Here is a 22,512-nt window from a genome sequence, read left to right as displayed (position 1 = left end):
AGACAGAAGGTAACAAATACTGAATACAGGCAAAGAAGAGTCAATATACGGATACTAGGAGTCTCCAAAGAAGAAAATTAAAACAAGGGAACAGAATAAATACCAAAATCCCTAATTCAAAAAACTTCCTTTAAATAAAAAAAGTTTTGAAACAACGTTTTATTTTATTTTTTTATATTTGTTTTATTTATTTATTTTGGCTGCACTGGGTCTTAGTTGCGCATGCAGTACCTTCCTTGAGGCATGAGGGCTTCTTAGTTGTGGCATGCAGACTCTTAGTTGCAGCATGCATGTGGGATCTAGTTCCCCAACCAGGGATTGAACCCGCGCCGCCTGCATTGGGAGCACAGAGTCTTACCCACTGGTCCACCAGGGAAGTCCCTGAAACTACATTTTAAAAGAACACATCATGTACCTAAGATTATCAACCCAGAATGACCCATATCACAAAATATTCTAAAGAAATTGCTAAACTTATGGATATCTAGTCAAAACAGTAGATGAGTTATAAGAGAAAGAAAATTAGATTATCATGAAACATTTCTACACTAATATTCCTCCAGAAGCAAATGGAGAATATTTTTAAGATACTCAAAGAAAGAAAATACAAGCCAAAGTTTTTTATAGACAGTAAAGGTAGCAGTCAAGTGCAAAGGGCATAAAGTGTTACCAACACACAAAAATGTAGGGAATATTTTTCCCGTGAGAGCTTCCTGAGAAATATACCAAAGAATGAGCTTCAGTCAAACAAAATTAACATCTAACATTGAACATAAGGGACATTTAACATAAGGACTGGTGATAAGTAATAAACGAGTAGTCATTTATAGAACTAACAGCAATGAGGCTTAAAAGGGAGAGATTTATAGTATGCAGTGGCTGAAGTACAAACGAGTAGATACAGTTTATTTTTCAGTGGGAGTAGAATGGGGACACAACATGCAAAAATTTATGTTAACTGCTCTTAGTAATAACACTGGTGATTGTAATATTACAATTATTCTTAGGTTGTTTTGTGTGAGTGAGGGATAGAGTAGATGGGTAATTATGGGATATTATATTTCTATCATCTCTTCTGTCCGTAAGAATCAAGATTCTTGGTGTAGAAGAAAGGAAATACAGATGTAATGTAGAAGAGATTGAATTTTACGATTCTGTCGTTATGAATTACAAGTATCAATATGAACTCAAGAGATATTTTCTCTCTTAAAAGAAAAAATACAGACACATACACACACACATAAAATCTTAGCTCTGTTCACTAAAGAAGTCTGAAAACAATGACCAACCTAATAGCAATGATCATCCCTAGCAGAGTGTTTAGAATACCATTTTCTATGAAAAGACTTCTTGGGGAAGTTGCTATTCCTGGTTTGGGGCAGGAAATATACAAGATGAGCCTGGAACATCTTGGCATACTAGATAGAGAGGAATTTATTAAGCTACTAAGGTGTTAAAAAGACTCAAAGCCAGGCTTCCCTGGTGGCGCAGTGGTTGAGAGTCCGCCTCCTGATGCAGGGGACACGGGTTCGTGCCCTGGTCCGGGAAGATCCCACATGCCGCGGAGCGGCTGGGCCTGTGAGCCATGGCCGCTGAGCCTGCGCATCCGGAGCCTGTGCCCCGCAACGGGAGAGGCCACAACAGTGAGAGGTCCGCGTACCGCAAAAAAAAAAAAAAAAGACTCAAAGCCAACTTGAAGAGGCTGCCACCCGCCAGAGATGGGAGCAATTTGAGCTTCAAAAACTATAATTACAATTGGTTAAAACCCATCAATCAATGAGTTAATAATCATATTAAAAATGATTTTTTTAAACTAATGGGTCATCTTGAGAGAATGATATGAAACCAATTTGTTATCTTAAATGAATCATTTACTCTGCCTTCCCATATAAGCTGTACCATGGATAATCAAATAGTCATGAGGACATGTGTCTCTTTATAAAGGTCCTCCACCTAATAAATGAAAAAAATTAAAGACTTAGAATATCTCCATTTTGCAATCCTCAATGAATTAATACATTTAGGCATTAAGCATTAATCATCACAAAAAGAGAAACATCACAAGAGTTAACATCACAAAAAGAGAAACAAACTGGCATTATGTACCTCCTGGTGAAATCTTGCCAAAGGAATTGAACCCAAATCGAATCAGACCTCTGTATCTGGCTACCCATTTGCAGGAAATATAAAAGCCTGGAGCAATATGTTGAACTACACCAAAAATATGCATCAGCAAAAGCCAGAGCATGCGAAATTATAGTCAAACAGTTCAGTTCTTCAACAGATCAAATGAAAGAAAAAGGAAAGGATGAAGAAGGAATCTGTATATTAAAAGAGACTTAAAAGATGCATAATAACTTTTTTTATGGGCAAGACTAAACTGTAGTTTCTAGAGATGTACCCGAGGGTGATAAAACTACAAAGTAGCATAAGGAAGCTATCACTACAAAAGTCAAGATAGGGACTTCTGCTTCTGATCAAGATGGAGTAACAGGGACCAGACTGAGCCTCCCGCCTGAAATAACTAAGATACCTGACAAAATATATGGGGAAAAATCTGTTTTTAGATATTGGCTCTCTGGCTGCACAGAACAGTGATCCCTAAGATAGGGGAAACAAATGAGATGAGCTCTAAAATTGCCGCGGCTTCCTGCCTGGAGAAAAGATCCGGGCCAGAATGCAGATAGGAGGAACCCAACAGTCTTCCTGAGCTGAGGAGACAAAGTTGGGAGTTCAAGGAGGCCAGGTGGCTAGAGTCCTCAGGGCAAATTACAGGAGAGGAGAGGAACACATTGCCAGAGCTCCAGAGATCTGCAGAGAGCAACCCTTGAGTACTGATCAGCACATGATTATAAGGAAACTACCAAATTGGGGGAAAGAACCACTCAAACAGAGAAAGGTGAACAATTTCTGGAGCTCACATAAATCCAGGGAAAGTCCATGACCTGAGAAAAAACCTTGTAATTCATGAGGCATTAAGTAGTGAGGCAAAATCAGCTCTAGAACAAAAATTGCTCTGATCCCACCCAACAAAGCTTAAATGCAAGCCTCAAAGTGATCAAACGGTTTCCAAGTAACTTCACTGAATCCCAGAAGTGAACTCAAGAATATCTGCAGGAATGTAAAATATCCAGTACCTCACATGTTAAAGTTTATAAGATCTGGAGCCAACTACAAAATTACCAGACATGAAAAGGAACAGGAAAGTGTGACCCATAATAAGGAGATGCAGAAATGATGCAAATAGAATTAGTAGATAAGGACATAAAAAAATTGTAATTACATTCCAATAAAGATGTTAAAAAAATGTAATTACAGTACATGTATTCAATAAAGTAGAGGAAAGATTGAGCATATAGCAATATGAACAAAATACTTTTAAAAGACCCAAATGAACTTACAGAGATGAAAACTACAACACCTGAGATTTTACAAACACACTGGGCAGGAGGAACAGCATATTAAACATTGCAGAAGGAAAGGGTAATGAACTTGAAAACATAGCAATAGAAATTATCCAAAATGAAACAGAGAAAAAAGACTGAAAAAGAAAAACCTCAGAGCACCAGGGAGCAGTGGGATAACTTCCAGCAGCCTAAAAAAGTACAATTAGGGTCCCCAAAGAAGAGGGAAAAGGAGGGAGATGGGGCCAAAATTGAAGAAATAATGGCAGAAATTTTTCCAAATTTTATCAAAAACATAACCAAGAAGTCCAGTGAACCCAAAGCACAAGATACAAGAAGAAAACTCTACCAAGGTATATCATAACCAAACTGCTTAAAACTAGTGATAAACATAAAATCTTATAAGCAACCAGCAGAACAAAGATAAGAATACAACTAACTACTGGACGGAAACAATGCAAGTCAGAAGACCATAGAGCAATACTTTAAAGAACTAAATGACAACAAAAATCTGTAATCCTATAATTTTATACCCAGAAAAAATGTCTTTCAAAAACAAAAGTGAAATAAAGACTTTTTCAAGCATGAAAGAGCTCAAAGAATTTATTAGCAGCAGACCTGCACTTCAGGAAATATTAAAGGAAGTCCTGCATACGGAAGGGAAATTATAACAGATGGAAATCTGTATCTATACAATAGAATGAAGAGCACCAGAAATGGAAATATTGGGGTTAATATAAAGTGTTTTTCTTATTTGTTAAAATCTCTTGAAAAGATCACTGACAGTTTAATGAAAATAATGTATTATGAGGCTTGTAACATATGTAGAAGTTATAAATGATAAAATGTTACGCATGGTAAAAGCCAGAATAGTGGTTACTTTTGTGAGAAGTGAGGGGTTGAGATGGTGATCAGGAAGACTGAGGGGCTTCTGGTGTCGGCAAAGTTCTATTTCTTTAATTTATTTATTTATTTATTTATTGTTTTTCTATTTCTTTATTTGGCTATTATTATGAGTATTCACCTTGTGATAACTTATATTAAGCCATACATTTGTGTCATTTTCTAGATACAGGTTTTAACTTATAAAGTTCTTAAAAACAATACGAAGTGAATTTTTTTGAGAACTATATAGACATGCTTAGAAAAAAGGAAGGAGATTAAATAAAGTGTTAACAATGGTTAACTTATGGATGTTGAGATTGTGGATGAGAACTACTTTCCTATTTTTCCCAAAATGCCTATTATGAATATTATTGCTTTTGTAATCAGGAAAAAAATAAATAAAACCAATAAATACTTTGAACTGAAATCTTTTATCCACAACTTGGATATATGGTCCTCAGGGGAAAAAAAATCATTCTCACGTCTTTGCGTCTTTGCTTTGATTACGTCAGTCCTACGCATTCCTATCCAAGTTGCTTTGTGGTGTGTGCTAACAGCCTAACAGCCATAGTAAACAGTAGATATTCCAAAATTTTTTTGTACAGAACTGAATTAAAGGCAGCTGAAAACCCATGTTTATCAATCTGTTGTTCTAATTAATAATAATATTTCACTGAGAGATGGGGAATGAGGAATAGTTATCACGAAGCTAGAATTGACAGTGAGAGACCCTGAGGATTTCTCTAGGAGGCTCTGGAATTGTCTAAAAGATCTTGTGATTGTTTTGTAAACAAGGAGACTGAGGCATTCCACTCACAAATTCTGTCGAAAAATCCCTGTATTGCCAGTATTCCAAACAGAAATATACAGTGTCTCTAAATATCATCTGACAGAAACCTTATGCCTGAATTAGCTGTACCCAAAACCAGAACAAACGCAAATGAAGCCTGCCACAAACCTCTAACCGCACCAAAAGACCGTGTCCCAAGGGAGGAAAAATCAGCACAAGGAAAATACCAGGTTTGACTGGAAATCTGAGGACTTGACAAAGACATAGCCTACTACAAACTTAATTGCTCACAGAGCAAGCAGGAAAGTGAAAAATATCCCAGGAACATCTGTTGTTTGTGAATGACTAGGGTTGGGTCAAGGAAGATTAACCACATAGAATATCAGCCCTATAGTGCTTTCGAGAAAACACCTCACACACTCAAAAGATTAGCGAAGGAATTACAATGCAGTTTAAAAAACAAAACAAAACAGAAAGGAATGCCCAATTTGCTTACTGATATACTTTTTAAAAATGTGAAAATGAGTGTGGCGGCACATGGGACCGTCATGAGCTCTCACTAAGTATAATGCGGGCTTTCTTCAGGACAGCGGGATTCAAAGTTTGGGATTTTATCTAACCTTGGAGCAATATATAAGACAACTGTAAATAGTTCCAAGAGAGGCATTAGGGGTTATTAATTCAACTGAATCATTAATACATATAACCATTTTAAGGATATATAAGTATGAGCTAAGGTAATCTGAACACTCATTCTGGTTGGAAAATAAAAACATGTTCATGTGAGGGTTAGTTTACAGAATTTATTCTAAAAAATAATTGAGAGCATCTGATGGGTGAACATTTGCTTCTTTGGGTTATGTACTATAAGGTCCGCAACATAATTTATGTTACAATTGACTATGTGGGTTACCAAAGCAAACACAAAAATCACTGGAACGCTCTGCAATAATACATGCAGTCCTTTAAGCCAACTCGAAGATGGATAATATAGAACTGGAATCGTTTCCTAGACGGAGGACCACTAGCAATAACCCTTGATAGCCCAGAGTCTCCAGCAGCACATTTAAAACAGGAATCCCAGGGACTGCATCTCAGCAGGCGCCATGGAAAGAAATGAACACTTTGGAGTAGCACATGAAGCCCTGCTATTCAGAACTGGCTGGTTCTGAGCCAATGGTTTCTCATCTCAATGAGCAGCAGCTGTCATAGCCACTCTGCAGGGACATCTTTTTGAAAGTTCTTAAAGATCTTAATTGTCACCATCCCCTCTGGCTCTAAGGAAGGTTCTTTTTGCTCACTTGTCATATTATTTGGGAACACTCATTTCATGATCATCAACACAGAACAAAGTGGAGAATACCTTCATCTAATGAGCTGGATGAAAGCAGCAACCAGAGAGAGAGGCGGCACAGGGTACTAGAAAGAGAACTGGGCCTCTTGACAAAACTGGACTCAGAGGACAGGCGGCTGTGACCTTGTACAGGTAAGAAAACAACTACCTCAGTAAATGGTGACTACACAGTCCTTCAGTCATAAATCTATGAACATACCATCAGATTCTGGGTAGATCTACTTAACAAGCTTCTTTGAAAAGTATCTTTTTATGAAAATAAGCATGTGTCGATAAAGAGATCGGGGCATTTTCATTTGTCCACATAAAATCCAACTGCAAAAATTCCTATGTTGAATTATTTTGGAGCCTATTGTAACCTTTTTATATGATACACACACACACACACACACAAAATGATGGTTAATGAGATTAACTGAGGCATTTAGGTGGAATGGAAAGAACCTTGGAATCTCCATCAAAAAGCCCCATTTCTGGGCTTCCCTGGTGGCGCAGTGGATGAGAGTCCACCTGCCGATGCAGGAGATGCGGGTTCGTGCCCCGGTCCGGGAAGATCCCACATGCCACGGAGCGGCTGGGCCCGTGAGCCATGGCCACGGGAGAGGCCACAACAGTGAGAGGCCATGTACCGCAAAAAAAAAAAAAAAAAGTTGTGGAAATTTGTTTTCTGTCTTGCTATATAAGTACCTACATAATATACTCCACAAGCCTAAAATATTTACTATCTGTCCCTTTACAGAAAAATGTGTCAATGTATGCTCTAAAGGGAGGAGTGAAGTTTTCTGAGAGCACGTAGCAGAGGAACCAGAAGTGGCTGGGGAGGGTAGGAGCCTGGGGTGAGAGAAGACTCAGTGGGCAGCTATCTTCTGTCGCAGAAATCCCTGTGAGAAGCTGCCAACAAATAAGAAGGATCTTCTCAACAGAAACGCACACGCACAAAACATCCCACAGCCTCGGTATCTTCCAAGAGCTCAACAGCTCTCCGTGGACTTTTATGTGTTCAAGAACCCAAGCTAAGAATTTTCAAGGAGGAGAACAGAAGGAGGAAAGGAAGGAAGGAAGGAAGGAAGGAAGGAAGGAGGGAGGGAGGGAGGGAGGGAGGGAAGGAAAGAAACAGAGGTTGAAATTTCTATGGGTAGGGAAGGTGTGAATGGCTGAGTCTCCTTTGGCATGAACTCTCTTCCTTTTCACTCTGATACTCTTCTGCAACCCAAAGGAAATGGAAGGAATACTTAAGTGAGGCAGGAAGTGTTGTGTTGAGGCCCAAGGGCGGAATTCCTCTATAAGGATGGGGGAAGGGCAACATGAGGGCTGCTGAGAACCAGACCTCAGGAGGCCATAGCTAAATGGCTGCAGGAAGCCATGAGCTGCCCCATCCCCACTGTCCCTGAAGCTTATGCTTCTAGAGTGCCTTGGCTGAATCAACCTCCTGCCTATGCAGGCTCCAGGGACATGCTGTGCCCTGGTCCACTACCCTCAGATCCCCCAAGGGCTGAGCTGAGACCCAGCCTCCAAATGGGAAGGTTGGCAGCCCAAACCAGAGAGCAGCAGCCCCAGCTGAAGTCAACCCTGCTCATGAGCCCCAGGCTGGAGAGATCCCAAGCAGACATGACCTTGGATGTGATCTGATCCAACCACCTCATCGTTTCTGATGCCCTGTGAAGTGTGGAGCTTGGGGGCAGACAGGCTCAATCCAACTGTCCTGGGAGACTTGTCTACATAATGGGGGTTCTGTGGCAGGGCCCACTTCCTCTCTAGCCCCACTACTGGGAGGTATTCATGGGAAAAAAAGTGGAATGGCATCCAGGCATCTTCAAGGATTAATCAAGAGGTAAGGGAGGGTCCTCCTATCTTCAGAGCTGGGATCCTGGACTGTCAGCCTGAGAGACACAATGTATTTCAGTGTCAGCCTTGTCTCTGGGTTTTGACTTACATCACGTGAGGATTTTCCTAGATCCAAAGGGGAGGGGTACTTGTACTTTGTTGCACCAGCAGAAAATCCTCGTAGTTACGTTCACCAACATCTTGCCTCTGAACCTCTGTGTCCACTCTTCTGCCCAAGATCTTAATAGAGAGGAGTTAATGTGCCGTTGTAGAATCTGTCCCCTTTGGGGTTTGAATATTAAGACTTCTCCAGAGTCCCTTAAAAGACAAATGAGACCTCTGTCCACAAAAAGAAACCCAGGAGAAAAGTGGTGCTTGGAAGGACACAAAAGTAACTTAACTTTGGTTACCTTGGGAAGTGCAACTGGCTGCCTGGGGGACAAGGAGTAAGGACCCCTTGGACCGTCTACCTTTGTACTTTTTTGTGTGTCATATTCAAGTATTATATATATTTTTAAATGTCTGAAAAATAACAATAAACAAAAGTAAATAAAATGAAATATTTGGGGCAAGAACTTGGTTTAGCTAATTTTATGAATACTTTGGAAAAACCAAAATATAATTGGTATTAACTTAAGAAAGGGGTTCAGAGATAACATAACCACTGACTCTGGTTAACCACTTCTCATTGATAATGTCAAGGTGATTTCTGTATCTATCACTATGCCCTGAGTTATCAGGTAGATGGCAAGTTTCTTGAGAGAAGAAAACATGCCTTTTTGTACCTGTCATGTGACCTAGCCCAGTTTCTTAAAAAGGGTACTTATTAAGAAATATTAGATACCATTCCAAAATAATTATTAAAATATGAATAAATATTCACTGGAGTATCTCTTTTGTGTAGGAGGATGGAGACAGGGGTCTTCCCTTCTCTTCCATTTTTGTTTCTCCCAGCCTAGAGTCCTCTTTTCTTTTGGTATTAATGGTAGGATCTAATTTTCAACAAGGACTACCAGTGGTGCCTAGAGATCAAGTGGCCAGGGTCATTCAATAGCGATTTGTCTTCTTGTCCTCCAAAACCAAGTCCAGGTCTTGAGTTCAAGCCCATGGTCCTATCATGCTTTTTTTTTATATTCTTTTTCCAGAAGAAACATGTTTCGCATGCAGCAATCTTAATAAATGCAACTGGGCTCCATTTCTTGGCTTTGAGGTAATGAAAAATTAATTACCATACTTCACAAGTAATAGTTTCCACTCACAGCACTCCCTTAGAAGTAAATATATCATAAATAGTTACTATTATACCAATGGCTGGTGGATTGGGCAGCCTGTCGTCCATAAATCCTTTTTCAACAGACATGTTATTTCTTCTGGGGAACAAACAGATTTGTTTTAGATCAGAGAGTCAACCGACAGATGGCCTTTGTAAAAACACACCATTTGTAAAAATAAATTATAGTTTTACTATGGTATTCTGCTCTTGTGCATTTGTAAAATCAGTGCCCCCATTCTCTAGAATGGGTTTAAATTGTAAAGAGCAATTTCATTTAGGTGTGAGGCCACATTGCACAGATCTCCCAACACAGATGCTAAGGTCCAAAGTCTCTAGATGCATGCTGCCACTTCCCATCACAATTGTCGTAAAGAGCTCTGCCTGGAAGTATTGGGATGATCTCCCAGAGAGCTCCGGCACTGAACAGAGCAAGATACCAACTGGCACACTCCCCTTAGCTCCGGGTTCTGTTTCCATTAAACTTAATGACATTACGTGCCTTATTTTCCTAACTACAACTCGGCATAATTGGGGCTGACAATGTATTTCCCTTAAAAACCTGAAATATTTCATTTTCCTTTACAATATAGTTCATCAGTTAAATGCTAAACATTTGGTAGTTTCCTTTAAAATCCAAATCAGGCTTAACTCTGAGCCTACAGCAATCTCAGTGACTACACATCTTACAATGTACACACGTGTAACACACACACCAAATATATATTCGTTCATATGTAGATGTATATACATAGATATGCCTCTATACACACACACACACTCATGTAAATCCCCTTTCCCAGGACCAACGGGTCAGGACATAGTGTCAAAAAGAACATATTTGGGGAATTGCCTGGCGGTCCAGTGGTTAGGACTCGGCACTTTCACTGCTGTGGCCCGGGCAGGGAACTGAGATCCCACAAGCCAGACAGCACGGGCAAAAACAAAAATAAAGGACATATCTTGTTGTTGTTTTTAAGAATCAGAACCGGTAAAATGTTTCTAGTTAGGGGACGAAGATGTTCATTTTAGCCAGAGATACCAAGAATGGGCTTTGTTGGCACAATGATTGCCTATGTGCCCTTTCTTTAAGTATATTTATTCACTTCCATGAATTACTAAGATCTGAAAGCCACCAGTTCAGATCAAGGGAATAAATGTTTAACATTCATCATGTGCACTATTCAAAATAGAACAACAGGAAAGACTAAGCATTTTTCTAGCTAATAAAAAATTTTAAAGTCAGATTGCCTAATATTTTCCAGGCTATAAGGTATATTTAGAAGCTGTGTTTATTTCTTAGAATAGTGGGGTACTGTTGAGCTTGGTGCTTTGTGGACATTCATAACCTCAGGCTCCCAAGTTGCTATTTAGAGTTATGCCAGTTGGTGCCTTGATGGAATTAATACACCGTCTAGAATTGCCTAACTTAACATTCAAAGAAGAGCTTAAACCAATGATTTCCATCTGTTTTTATGACACTCCCAGGGAATCTCAGGTTACTTCAAAGGAGATCAGAATTCTCAAATGAAATTAATCTGGACATATAAATCTTATACTCATATACTTATATATGTCACATATAAATATATACCTACATGACACAGTCTTCTAGAAGAGGATGAGGTCAGGAAATTAATAGGGTAATCGCAAAGCAAGATCTCAGAAGGGGAAAATGATCACGAATTATAATAAGTGTCAAAAACCAGATTAGAACTAATCATGAAAAATAAAAACCCACTCAATTCACACAACATCATAAATTTGGATTATGAAAAAGTAAAAAGGTTTTGGGGGGCAAAATCAAAGCTATTTTTAAAATAGATGAGTTTGTGGATGAATTACTAGTAGATCCAACAGAATATCTGGTTGCATGGCTAATTCATATTTTTTCATCTCTAAATCATGCTATATGCCTGTCTCTAAGTAAAGAAGCAGTTCATCCTGCATCTCAATAAAATGTTTATGAGACATCCTTGTCGCTAATGGAGTCAACTCACAATCAATACGTTTATTCATAATATCATGCACACATACAGGTCAAGGGTTAAGAAAATATTTTCATTGCAATGGTAATCAACCAAACCTACTGTAATCAGCTTTCCACTGACTCCTTGAGGATATGTATTGGGAATGGTCCAAGAGACTTTCCACCTTGTGACCAATCACAAAATTCCTTTGCTTAAAGCAAATGCACACCCCGACCACAGTAACAGTGAATTAAGAATATGAGGCTGCCACTTCCTAACTGTAGCTATGGGCAACTTTCTCACCCATTCGCTGCCTCAGTTTCTACACCTGTAAAAAGGAGAAAATAGTGCCCACCCCATAGAGTTGCTGCCAGGATTAAATGAGTTAGTAATGGTGAAGCACAATGCACACAGTAAGCATTCAGTAAGTGTAAGCTCGTATTATCAGTATTTATTATTCAGCTTGTCAGGGGCTCCCTGAGCTGGAGGCCACCGCAGAACTCAAGATTCCTGATAAACTTATAATCATGTTGACTACTTCAAATGTATTTTAACTATACAATATTATCTCAGTGTTAAATTTCTGTTCATGTGCCAAGTGTTCAATATTAAATATAGATAATTTAACTAGACCTGCATATCAGGCTGCATATCTGTCCCTTATATCTCCTGAATACCAGATTTTTTCCTACCACATAAAGGGTTTGACCAAGTGAACTCTGTGATCTCTTCTATTCCAAGAACCAGAGGATTATGAAGCTGACATTCCCTTGATTCTCTGAATTTCAACTACATCATCTATTTGAAGGAACCAACCAGTATGAAAGGGGAAAAATTCTGACTAGTAAATTTCTTAGACCCAGCCTTTCTCAGGAAGAGCATATAACAAAATGCTAGGATGAAACGAGTTACATAAAATCCACATAAAAATGACCATGAGTACCATTTTTATTGGGAAGTTACAGGGAGAATGTGAATCCAGTATATATTGATGAATTATTCAACTCTATCTCAGTCAGCCTGGCTGATTGGGTCACGGGGTAGGAGGATTTTTCAAGCACTCCCAGAAGGCTCCTGAGCCCTCTTGAATGTTGGCCTGGAGGTTATTTCTGATCTAGAATGGGCATCAGAAATCTATACAAGAAGGGAGACAGGCGCTTCCTCTAAGAAGGGGAAATCGAACCCATTATGAGATGCCCCAGGGGATCATTTAAAACCGTATAAATATATGTCTTAGGAAAAGAGGACTTCATCCTGACTAGATTGCTGACCTGGAAAGTGCCTGCAAAGACAAAGGACAGGACTTCCCTGGCGGTCCATTGGTTAAGAAGCAACGCTTCCAATGCAGGGGGCTCGGGTTTAATCCCTGGTTGGGGAACTAAGATCCCACATGCTGCGCAGTAAGGCCAAAAAAAAAAAAAAAAAAAAAAAAAGACAGGGCTTCCCTGGTGGCGCAGTGGTTGAGAGTCTGCCTGCCGATGCAGGGGACACGGGTTCGTGCCCTGGTCCGGGAAGATCCCACATGCAGCGGAGCTGCTAGGCCCGTGAGCTGCTAGGCCCGTGAGCTGCTAGGCCCGTGAGCCATGGCCGCTGGGCCTGCGCGTCCGGAGCCTGTGCTCCGCAACAGGAGAAGCCATAACAGTAAGAGGCCCACGTACCACCAAAAATAAATAAATAAATAAAAAGACAAAGAACAGTGAGGTCATACACAGAGAGGGTAAAAACAGTAGGAAGGCGAGTGAAGGAAGTCCCAATGAATGGAGACCTTTGGTCCTAGGAGACTTTGAGAAGCCGTATGAGATTTAAACAGAGAGGTTTATTTGTACCTTTATCCATAATCTTTTGGGAAGTCAACTGATTGCTCAGAAAACACTTTGACATGCACCCAGTCTAATGCGCCATCTACTAATTCCACCAACAGCCCTGATTAACTAGTATAAATCCAGAGGGGAGTGGACTTAGTCTATTGGAGGCTTTTAGTCACCCCAAGTTTCCCCATTGCCTAAACATTTATAAGTTTATAGGTGTAAGTACACATAATATTGCCAAATGGAAGAGGCTCTGAAATGCATCTATTTGGCCAATGCTAGAGAACTGTGTTTTCCTGTGGGTTTCTCTTTTGTGAAGACATCAAAAATTTGCCTCTCCTTTTGTTAGTCCTTTGACTTACTTGAGCAGGAGATCAGAGGAAGCATGGATGGCCCATAGCAAGTTAGCATTTCCCGCTGAAATAAACAAATTCCTTTGACTCACCCGCCCCCCAAGCCATGAAGCGCTGGCCAACATCTAGAGTTACAAAGGACAGCACTGGCTTCCAGTAGAACAGAGCAACTACTAACCCCATTTTCACACCTGATATTGTCCACCACACCCCTGTAAAAATATTTTTTTCCAGAAACTAATAGAAATCCTTAAAAGAATAGCTTCGTGCTAGTCTTAATACCCGCTGAGATTACAAACTAACACACTGTAAAGCAACTGAATTAAAAATTAGGTCCATGCACAGTCTTACCCATGAAAACAAACATCTGCTACTCCAAAGAATATACAACGCTGGATTCTGTCTTAATTTATAAAAAGCTAAGATGAAGGCATGGATATAAATTCTCAGTTGTCGTGGCTATGGCCACCCTATGCTATGCTATCGTCCCAGTGGTGGACACAATCGTTAATGTATTTATTATTATTTAGGGACACGAGACCATCGAAGGTGGCATTTTTTCCCTTTCACCTTCTAAGGCTCTCCCTAGAACTGCCGGATGAACGCCCACGCCGCCTTCTTCCACCAAAGGTGGATCCTGCTAACAGGAGACTCTGGATCGTGACCATAGCGCCTCTGTCCCCAGCTCTGGGGAAAGCCTCATCGTAGCAAGTGGCCCTCAGCGCACCCAGCGGATCCGCCAGCGACGCGGAGGCCGCGCGGTTTCATCATTAATGCTCCTGAAGGACAATAGCTCATCAAGCCCCACCGAAAGCCCAGGACCCGTCGCGGAGCCTGGGCTGGCGGGGGATGAGGCTGAGCGACTCCTCCTAGAGGTGGTTATGTGGAGAAGGAGCAATCCCTTCTCCCTCCTCCTCCTCCCCCCGCTACTATCCGCGGCCCGGAGAACTGCCGCTTGCCGCCATTGACACGCACAGATAGAACCCAAAGAAAGGCAAAGAGTCCTGCCCGGCACCGGCGCCGCGCGGGCCGAACCTGCGCCCTGGGAGCGGCGCGCGGAGGGCACCGGGCGCCCGGAGCAGGCGGCACAGCACCAGGTGAGCCCGCCATGGCGGTGGCATTATTGTTCAGGGGGCTTCGGGGTCTGGAAACAAAACGCGCCTCGGGGGCAGTGCAGGGGCTGGAGAGAACCCCTGCCCCTCCTCACCGCCCAGCCCCTGCGGGCGCTCCCCAGAGAGCCGACCCTCCCCGCAAAAAAAAAAAAAGAAAAGAAAAGAAAGAAAGACAAATTAATAAATCAAGCTGCCCAACTTGCCTCCTCAAGAAATAAAGGGGGGGGGGGCGTTTGCTAAAGAAGCGGTAAAATTCCTGTGGCCGGCGAGGAGCCGGGGGCATCTTGGGCGTTGAGGGAGGGAGGAGGGATGCGGGGTCTAGCCGCGAGCCCCGGGCGAGGCTGTCCCGAGGGAGCGAAGGGCTCCTGGAGATGCGGCGTTGGGGGCGCAGAGGGGGAGAAGGGAGGCGCCCGGCCGCCGAGGGGGACTGGTCCGGGGCGGTGGTCTGCGCAGGGGCCGAGAGAGCCCGGGCAAGGCCGCTCTGGGGGCCTCAGAGGGTGCCCAGGTCGGGTGCCGGCTGCTCCGGGCTGACAATGGAAGGGGCGCGGAGGCGCCGGTAGGAGGGAAGGGACCGGGGTCCGGGGGTGGGCCGCGCCGCAGAAGGTCAGGCCGGGGACGCGGGCGGCAGAGGCGTGGGTCGGGGGCTGCTGCGCGGTGAGCGGGGCGCCGCGGGTGGCTGTGAGTCCCCGGCCGGCGCGGAGGAGGGTTCGGGGCCGGGCACTCCCCTCTGGTTCCCTTTCCGGGGCGCCCGGTGCCGACGCGCGCAGAGCTTTCCCGGGGAAATGGCGGCCCCTCCGCCGCTCGTTTGGGCAGTCCCGGGTCCCGCTTTGCGCGGGAAAGAATAGTAATAATAATCGAAGGGGGAGGAATAAAAGTAAAGAGGCTGCGACGCAGGAAAAGGCTGCGCCGGCCGCCAGATGCGGGGCGAATCGCGTGCGGGGCGCAGCGGGCGGGGACCAGGCATGCTTCCCCGGGCGCCTAGCCCGCTCTCCGGGAGCACCCTAGTTCCAGCCTCGCCCGCCTCCTTAATCGCGCCCACGGGGGTCTTTCCCCGCCATTCCTCCTGGGGGCGCCCTCTGCTCCTGCCCCCTTTGTTCCACACAACAGTGGCACTGAGACCCCAAAGGGCCAAACGCGCTGCCTCCTCCAGTAGTTTCCAGACGCTGATTGTTCCTGGCCAAAAATGGGCCACAGCGGGCTTGATTTAGGCCCGGTCACTGCTGGGTTTATTGGCAACGGAGGGAGAAGGGATGAAAGGGGCGAAAAGAGATGAGCCGAGAAACCAAACCGCGGGTTCGTGTCTGGTTAAGGGAGTGCAGCGGGGACCACAGCCCCGAGGCCCTGATGGTAAAGTAAGGGCAGTTTGGGTTTTCCAACAGTGCCAATGAACTGAGGTGTATCGGTCCAGCCTCAGGGGGCCATTCCCCAATCGGGCCAGCAAGGCAAATGGTTTCCTCACTTCTCATTTGTTTGTGTCGAAATGCGATCATACCCTCACTGGGCTGCGCAGTTGCTATTGAAACGGTTCAGTAGGTGAGAGAAAAAGAAACATTATTAAGAGCGAACATGTGTCTTCCTTTATGTTTCTTATTTAGGAGCAGTTCTTTTGTGAAACACAAACCAAGCTACACGTAATTCTCAATTCTTATTTAGCTGAAAGTTATCTCTTACCCCTTTGGAAAACTCTTATTTTCAAATAAATGTTCAGAGCGCCAAGATTTGGAACTACGCTCGTGCATTTTTAGAATTGCTTTAGCCCAAGATTATCATATAAATAAATATAGGCCTGGATCTCTTGAATCACGTAATTCACACCTTTAAAACCCCTATTTCCTGTATCCAAATTTCCTTATGCCCAGTTCTTCACTCCAGTTTCTCCTACCCGGTCACAGTTCCTCCTCACCTGGATCCATTTATTGCCATGCTTTAGACATTATTAATGGTTTCCTCTATTTCAAAACTCCATAAAAGAATTTACCTTCTTAGATCCAGAATGTTCCAAAGATTGTGACCCTTCTCCTTCACCATTCCATCTTCTGTCTAGTTCCCAGGGATTCTGAGGCGCCTTTGGTCTGCCGTTTCCCAGTGGGTGGGACACGCTGCTAGCTATTGTCTGAGATAACCACGTCTGTTTTCACTACCCCCTGCCAGCAAGGCAGGAGAGAATCCTGTCTTAGGCAACTCTAAATGAAAGATATCTGTAACTTGTTCAGCGTGAGGAATGTGCAAAAGAATCAACCAACTTTCTTAGAATGTTTTTCATTCTCAAAGTTAGATGCTGTCTTGGTAAATGCTTCTGAAAAGTGTGTACTGCCCAGAGATGAAGGAAAAACGTATGGTTAGAGATCATTCAACAGGTGTTTATGGAGCACCAATTTTTAAACCCCTCTGGATGGGGGAAGAAATGCAAATATGAGGGGATCATGGGCCCTGCTCTCAGAGAGCTTACACCCCCAAACCTAGGAAATAAAATATATAGGAAGGCAAAAGAAGGGGAAAAGTGATTAAGATTGGCAAGCTAGTGGGAAAACGGGTTCTTTTATATACTGCTGACAGGTGTGTAAATTAATATAGCCAACTTGGAGGGCAGTTTGTCACTGTTAAAATTAATAATGTGCACATTCTGTGTGACCCAGCAATTCCATTTCTTGATATGTACCCTAGAGAAACAGGCAGGCGTGTACACAGATTATGTGATTCCCTTCCATGGCAGAGTTTTGGTAATTCTGACATTGTAAACAACCCTAATGGCCATCAATAGAGAATGGCTAAATAAACTCTGGTACATCTTCTGGAAAATCAGGAAGCAGTTAAGAAGAATGAAGTAAGTCTATATATTACTAAGACAGAAAGGTCACCGAGATGCATTATTAATGAAAAAAGCAAATTACCGAACAATATATATTGAATGGTACCATTTTTGTAAAAACAAAATAAAACTATGAATTTCTATAAGTAAAAATGGATAGGAGAGGTGTAGAACAAGACACCCGCTAAAAGAAACAAGAATTAGATGCATCGTGGAGGACTTTAATTATATTAATCATACCCATCCATAACCGTTGTTATAATATTTGAAATTTTACAACTTGGATTAATTTATATGTTGCTTGGATAACTAAACACAATTACTTTACAAGTGATTGATAATGTGTAATAAAAGCCATAATTAAAATGCTATGACAGTTTTTAAAGGAAGAAGAGAATTCTAAGCTGGATGGGAAGGCTTGGGCGAGGCTTCACAGGGAATGTAGCAGGATTTGGAGGGAAAGGGGAAGAGGAGACAAGGCAGGCAGAAGGAAGCCTGATGCAGACACCAGGCTCTAGCTAGCACCTCCTCTTTGCTCAGCACGGTGATGTGCGTTCCCTCGAGTCCTGCCCTGCCCTGCCCAGGTTCAGGCTGGGGAGTGAACTAAATGAACGGGTCACAATTGCTTTCATCACTATGATTCTATGAATATCTTAAGTTAGGTTTAGAAGGAAAAAATGAGGACATGAGTTCTAACAATGGTATCGGATGGTGGCATTTTAAAAAAGAATGTAGTGGAAACATGAGGACGGGGGATTGGTTTTCCCCTAGATGCACAATGGTATGCATATTGGGAATTAGGTTGGGGGAAAAAGTGTTTGAGAAGATAATTCATTCCCCCCCCCCAAATACTACAGAAGGAACTCCAAAGTACTTTCAAAACAAATATTTAAGGTTGGTTTCACTTATTCATTTACTCATTTAAGGAATATTTTTTGAATGTCAAATGTGTACATAATACTATGCTAGGTGCCAGTGGGGATGAAACATACAACAAAGTATAAGAGAAAACAGCCCCAGACCCGGGTTCCAGAAGTGGGGGTGAGGGGACTGGGTCTGGTCTCACCCAGTCCCCATGTAGCCATGGACAAGTCGTTCAATGATCACAACCCCTCACTTTTATTGTGGCTAAAATTGGGCAGGAGTGGTCTAAATGGCTGATCACTCAGGTCCTTTTCAGTCTTAGATTTTGTGAAATCCTGTGGGTCTAACATTGCGATAATTGTGGGTTCCCAGGCAGACGGAAGGTGGGGAATATGGGATTAGAACAAGAGGGGCCCAAAGTGCCCAGCCTTGGGAAAAACAAAAGTATTTGCTGTAGAGTATGTGGCTCTTAGCGTTTTCCCAGGACTATTTCTTTTCCACCCCTTTACATTGCCTCCTAAGACCAATAAGAGAAGCAGAAAGACAACACTGAGTTTTAAGCCTCATGTTATACACAAATCCAGCACTATAGTATTATAAAAGTCACTTTTGAATTAAAATGTTAGCCTGCATTCTGTGAAAACAGTCTCTAAAACTTTCTTTTGTGGAAATAAGTCATAGTAGCTAATGTTTACTAAATGCCTTACTGCTTGCCAGGTACTGTTCCAAGCCCTTCAAAGGTATCAACGCTTATCATTCTTACGACAGCCCTATAGGTAGGCATGGTTGTTATACCCATCTTACAGAAGCGAAGAGACAGGTTAAAATGTGCCCAAGGTCACCTGGTGGGTGGTAGATTTAGGACTCCCGCCCAGGCAGCCTCACTCCACGGCCCCACATCCTCATGTGCATGTGGCGGCACAGGAGGTGCTGGCGTTCCAGTGGTCCTCAGATTATGTTCATTTTAACATTAGTGTGTGCAGATTTTCTTTTTAAACTCCTGTTTGCATCACTATTTTACCAATGTCAATAAAAGATAAAGAGCATCAGATTGAGCCACATCACACTGTACTTTAAACTGTCTTGTCACAAAGTATTAAATAAGATAAATTGGGTGGTTTCTCTGAAGCCTTTATTGTTCATTTATCCATCTCACCATCCATCATACTTTGCCCAATTTATTTTGACTGGCATTGCCAATTTGGACTTGGAATGGAATAAGTCATTCAAGTCAAAATTCCCATGCTTTGACAGAACATGTGTGGAAACAGGCGTACAACCACCAGCCTCGTACAGGGACGTTTATTTCAGCTGATTCTGTGATGCCACAAGAATAAGCTACAGTGACCGTACTGTTTAGGTCAGAATTGCAATACACGGTCTGACCAAAGGTTTGGAGATCGTTTCTGGATATGAGAGGTAGTCCTGATGATATAGTTTCGATGCCTAAATGTGGGTTATTTCCATGACAACAGGACAAAAATGTAATAAAATGAAGTCAAACTTTTCCAGGAAATCCCAGGCCCTGTGTTCACTGGCCTGGCAGCAGTAATGGTTCATACACAGAACTGCGTAACTTGTATTTTTGCTGCCTTCACTGCTCAATAAAACCATTACAGTAAATAGTGGTGGTAGACTATGAAAAGGTAAATTCCAATAGCTCATACCATACACAACATAAACTTTTAGATCAGACAATAATTCACTGGGTTCCCCACCAGAGTGCTAAACTTCCAAATTGACCAGTTTTCCAGAATTTCAATGAGGTGGTCATCATTGCCCCCTTGCTTCTAAACTGGATTTTCACCTCTGCTGTTCTTTAGTAAACAATGTCGATCATTGTCTTGGGGTGGAGAAGAGGTAGGCCATAAACAAAGTAAGCAGCTTTTCAGGCCCACTTTTTCTTTTCTGTTGTTATCATGGGTGATGAAATAGTGACTTTGAAGGAAAGATCACCGGCATGTGATTTAATTCTACCTGATTGTTCCATCTCTATGAACGAAGTAACAGATGGAGGGTCGGGGCTCAGAAGGAGTGACATTTTGAGCATCTTCCTAGAGTAGCAGCAACTTTCAGGTCAGAAGGGACCTCAGAGGTCAGCTGGTGCTATGGTTCTCCAGTGGAGCGCCACAGGGCCCAGAGGCCCAAAGCAGGAAAGGGTGGGGACCAAGCCATCAAGCTTCCCAGGCCTTCCCCACTCCAACCAGCATAACTCCCCCTCCTTCTGTGTGTTATACATATTAGAGCTTCTGAAAGGCTTTGTTTGAGCAAAAGGAAGGTTCTGAAAAGTCAGCTGATTTGCCTAAGGGCCGCAGCTGGTCGATGCAGAACTGTGTCCCCCACTCCTCCGTCCACTGTACCTTCCGTTCTCCCACCATGATGCACCCTACAGAGGCTGGCCGTCGCCCTTACCTGGTGCAGGTGATACAACATGCACCTTCACAGCTCTGACCAGGGAGCAACACTGCCTGTCACCGGCACAGAACACTGCAACTGAAGCAACGGCCCCCCAGCCACTGGTCCCCGCAGTGCAGCCACTGCCTTAGCACTGACAGTACGGAAAACAGGGTGGGGAGGGGCAGGCAGGGGGAGGGATGGAGGAAGAGCGGTTCCGGGGCAGCTGCCTCTGCTCAGCACACAGTCTGCTCTAGCTTTGAGAGCCCACAACTGGCCCAGCAGTCATGGATGTCTCTGGGAGCCCCTGGTGGGTCAGGCAGCACCAGGGGCTGCAGCCCACCCACCGACTGGTACTGGTCCACTCACCCACTGCCAAAGGGAGCTGCCACATCCCCTCGCTCTCCCTGAGCAGCTCATCTTGGTTCAAAGCTAGTCCCCTGCTCAGGGCAGCAAGATAGATCACTGTAAAACAATACACCTCACTATTAAGTTGAAACTATTAGATGTTAAGGAGACAGGATAGCTTGTCCACTGTTCCGATTTGTTAATTCTCAAAAGAGCAAAAAGACGAAAGCCGGCTGGACCCAGTGAACAGTTTTGTTTTTATTATGTTTTCTGTGAATAAATAGATTCAGGAAGGCAAACCGGTTCATTTTCTTCTGGGGTGCGTTGCTAACTCAGAATCAAAGAGAGCTCAAAGTATTTTTATTCATTCATTTATATTCATTTCTCATCCAACTAGTACCATAGGTGGCCAAATATATTTATATTAGAAAATAACATAAGGCTAATAACAAAGGAGCAAAAACAAAGCAAAACAAAACTTAGCTCTGGTTCAACAAAGACAAAACGTCTTAAAAAGTCAGCATGTACTGCAGTAGCAGCAGATATCCTAAATCTACTCCACGTCTGCTGCATCCCGCGCTCTGCTCCCCACGCTTTCTAGAGTGCCCCAGATGGCCACATATCCTCTGACTCTGAATTATAAAGAATGTGCCGGCAGTTGAGTTTCCCACCAGATTATTTCAGGACAGGACTTGAAATGCTTTTTTAAAAGGGAATGATTTGTAATCCAATAGTATAATTTAAATAAATTGAGTTAACGCTTGGTTCTAATGTTCATGGTTGGTTAACTTGATTAATTTGATCCGAGTGTCATTTCAATGAAATTGCATTTGATACAGCTCTTACGTTATAAATTGTTAATGTGCTTTAACATATACGACAATAAGATTATTGACTCTTCTCATTCACTTAAAGGTGGCCATGGAAGAAAATGATTTGGAAAATATTACTTGTGCAATAATGATTTGTCCTTGGAGTTCATAAATAGAAGTGTAATAGAGCAAGTGATTTAGCTGGGACTACTGAAAATGGTTTTCACAGCTACAGAATAATACTAATAAACTTCTATTATTTTAATACAGTATTAAGAGTAACACACCAAAATATGTTAGAATTTTATCAGGTATGAGGCTAAGAGACTTTTTTCATACCCTTTAAAAATATATTTCTAAAAAATATATATATATATATTTCTACATATAGTTAATATAATTATATTGAATTCCCTTATGTCCTACCTAGTTTTATTTCATCTCATTTTATTCTCCCAAAGGATAGTTTTGAACTGACAAAGTAAAGATGCTTCATTGCAGAACTACTTTGTTTT

The 22,512-nt window shown here is 42.5% G+C and overlaps 1 protein-coding gene across 1 annotated transcript in view; it reads left to right on the top strand.

The window, feature by feature from the left end:
* Positions 1 to 14,376: 14,376 nt before the first annotated feature.
* Positions 14,377 to 22,512, top strand: part of MACROH2A2 (macroH2A.2 histone) — a 53,633-nt gene continuing 45,497 nt past the window's right edge. Inside the window, exon 1 of the mRNA XM_067710713.1 lies at positions 14,377 to 14,755. The gene's annotated coding sequence lies outside the window, so the exon portion shown is untranslated. The remainder of the gene's footprint in view (positions 14,756 to 22,512) is intronic.

Source organism: Pseudorca crassidens, chromosome 16 (genome assembly GCF_039906515.1).
Source record: "Pseudorca crassidens isolate mPseCra1 chromosome 16, mPseCra1.hap1, whole genome shotgun sequence".
NCBI classification, from domain to species: Eukaryota; Metazoa; Chordata; class Mammalia; order Artiodactyla; family Delphinidae; genus Pseudorca; species Pseudorca crassidens.
This window is presented reverse-complemented; position numbering and strand designations above follow the sequence as displayed.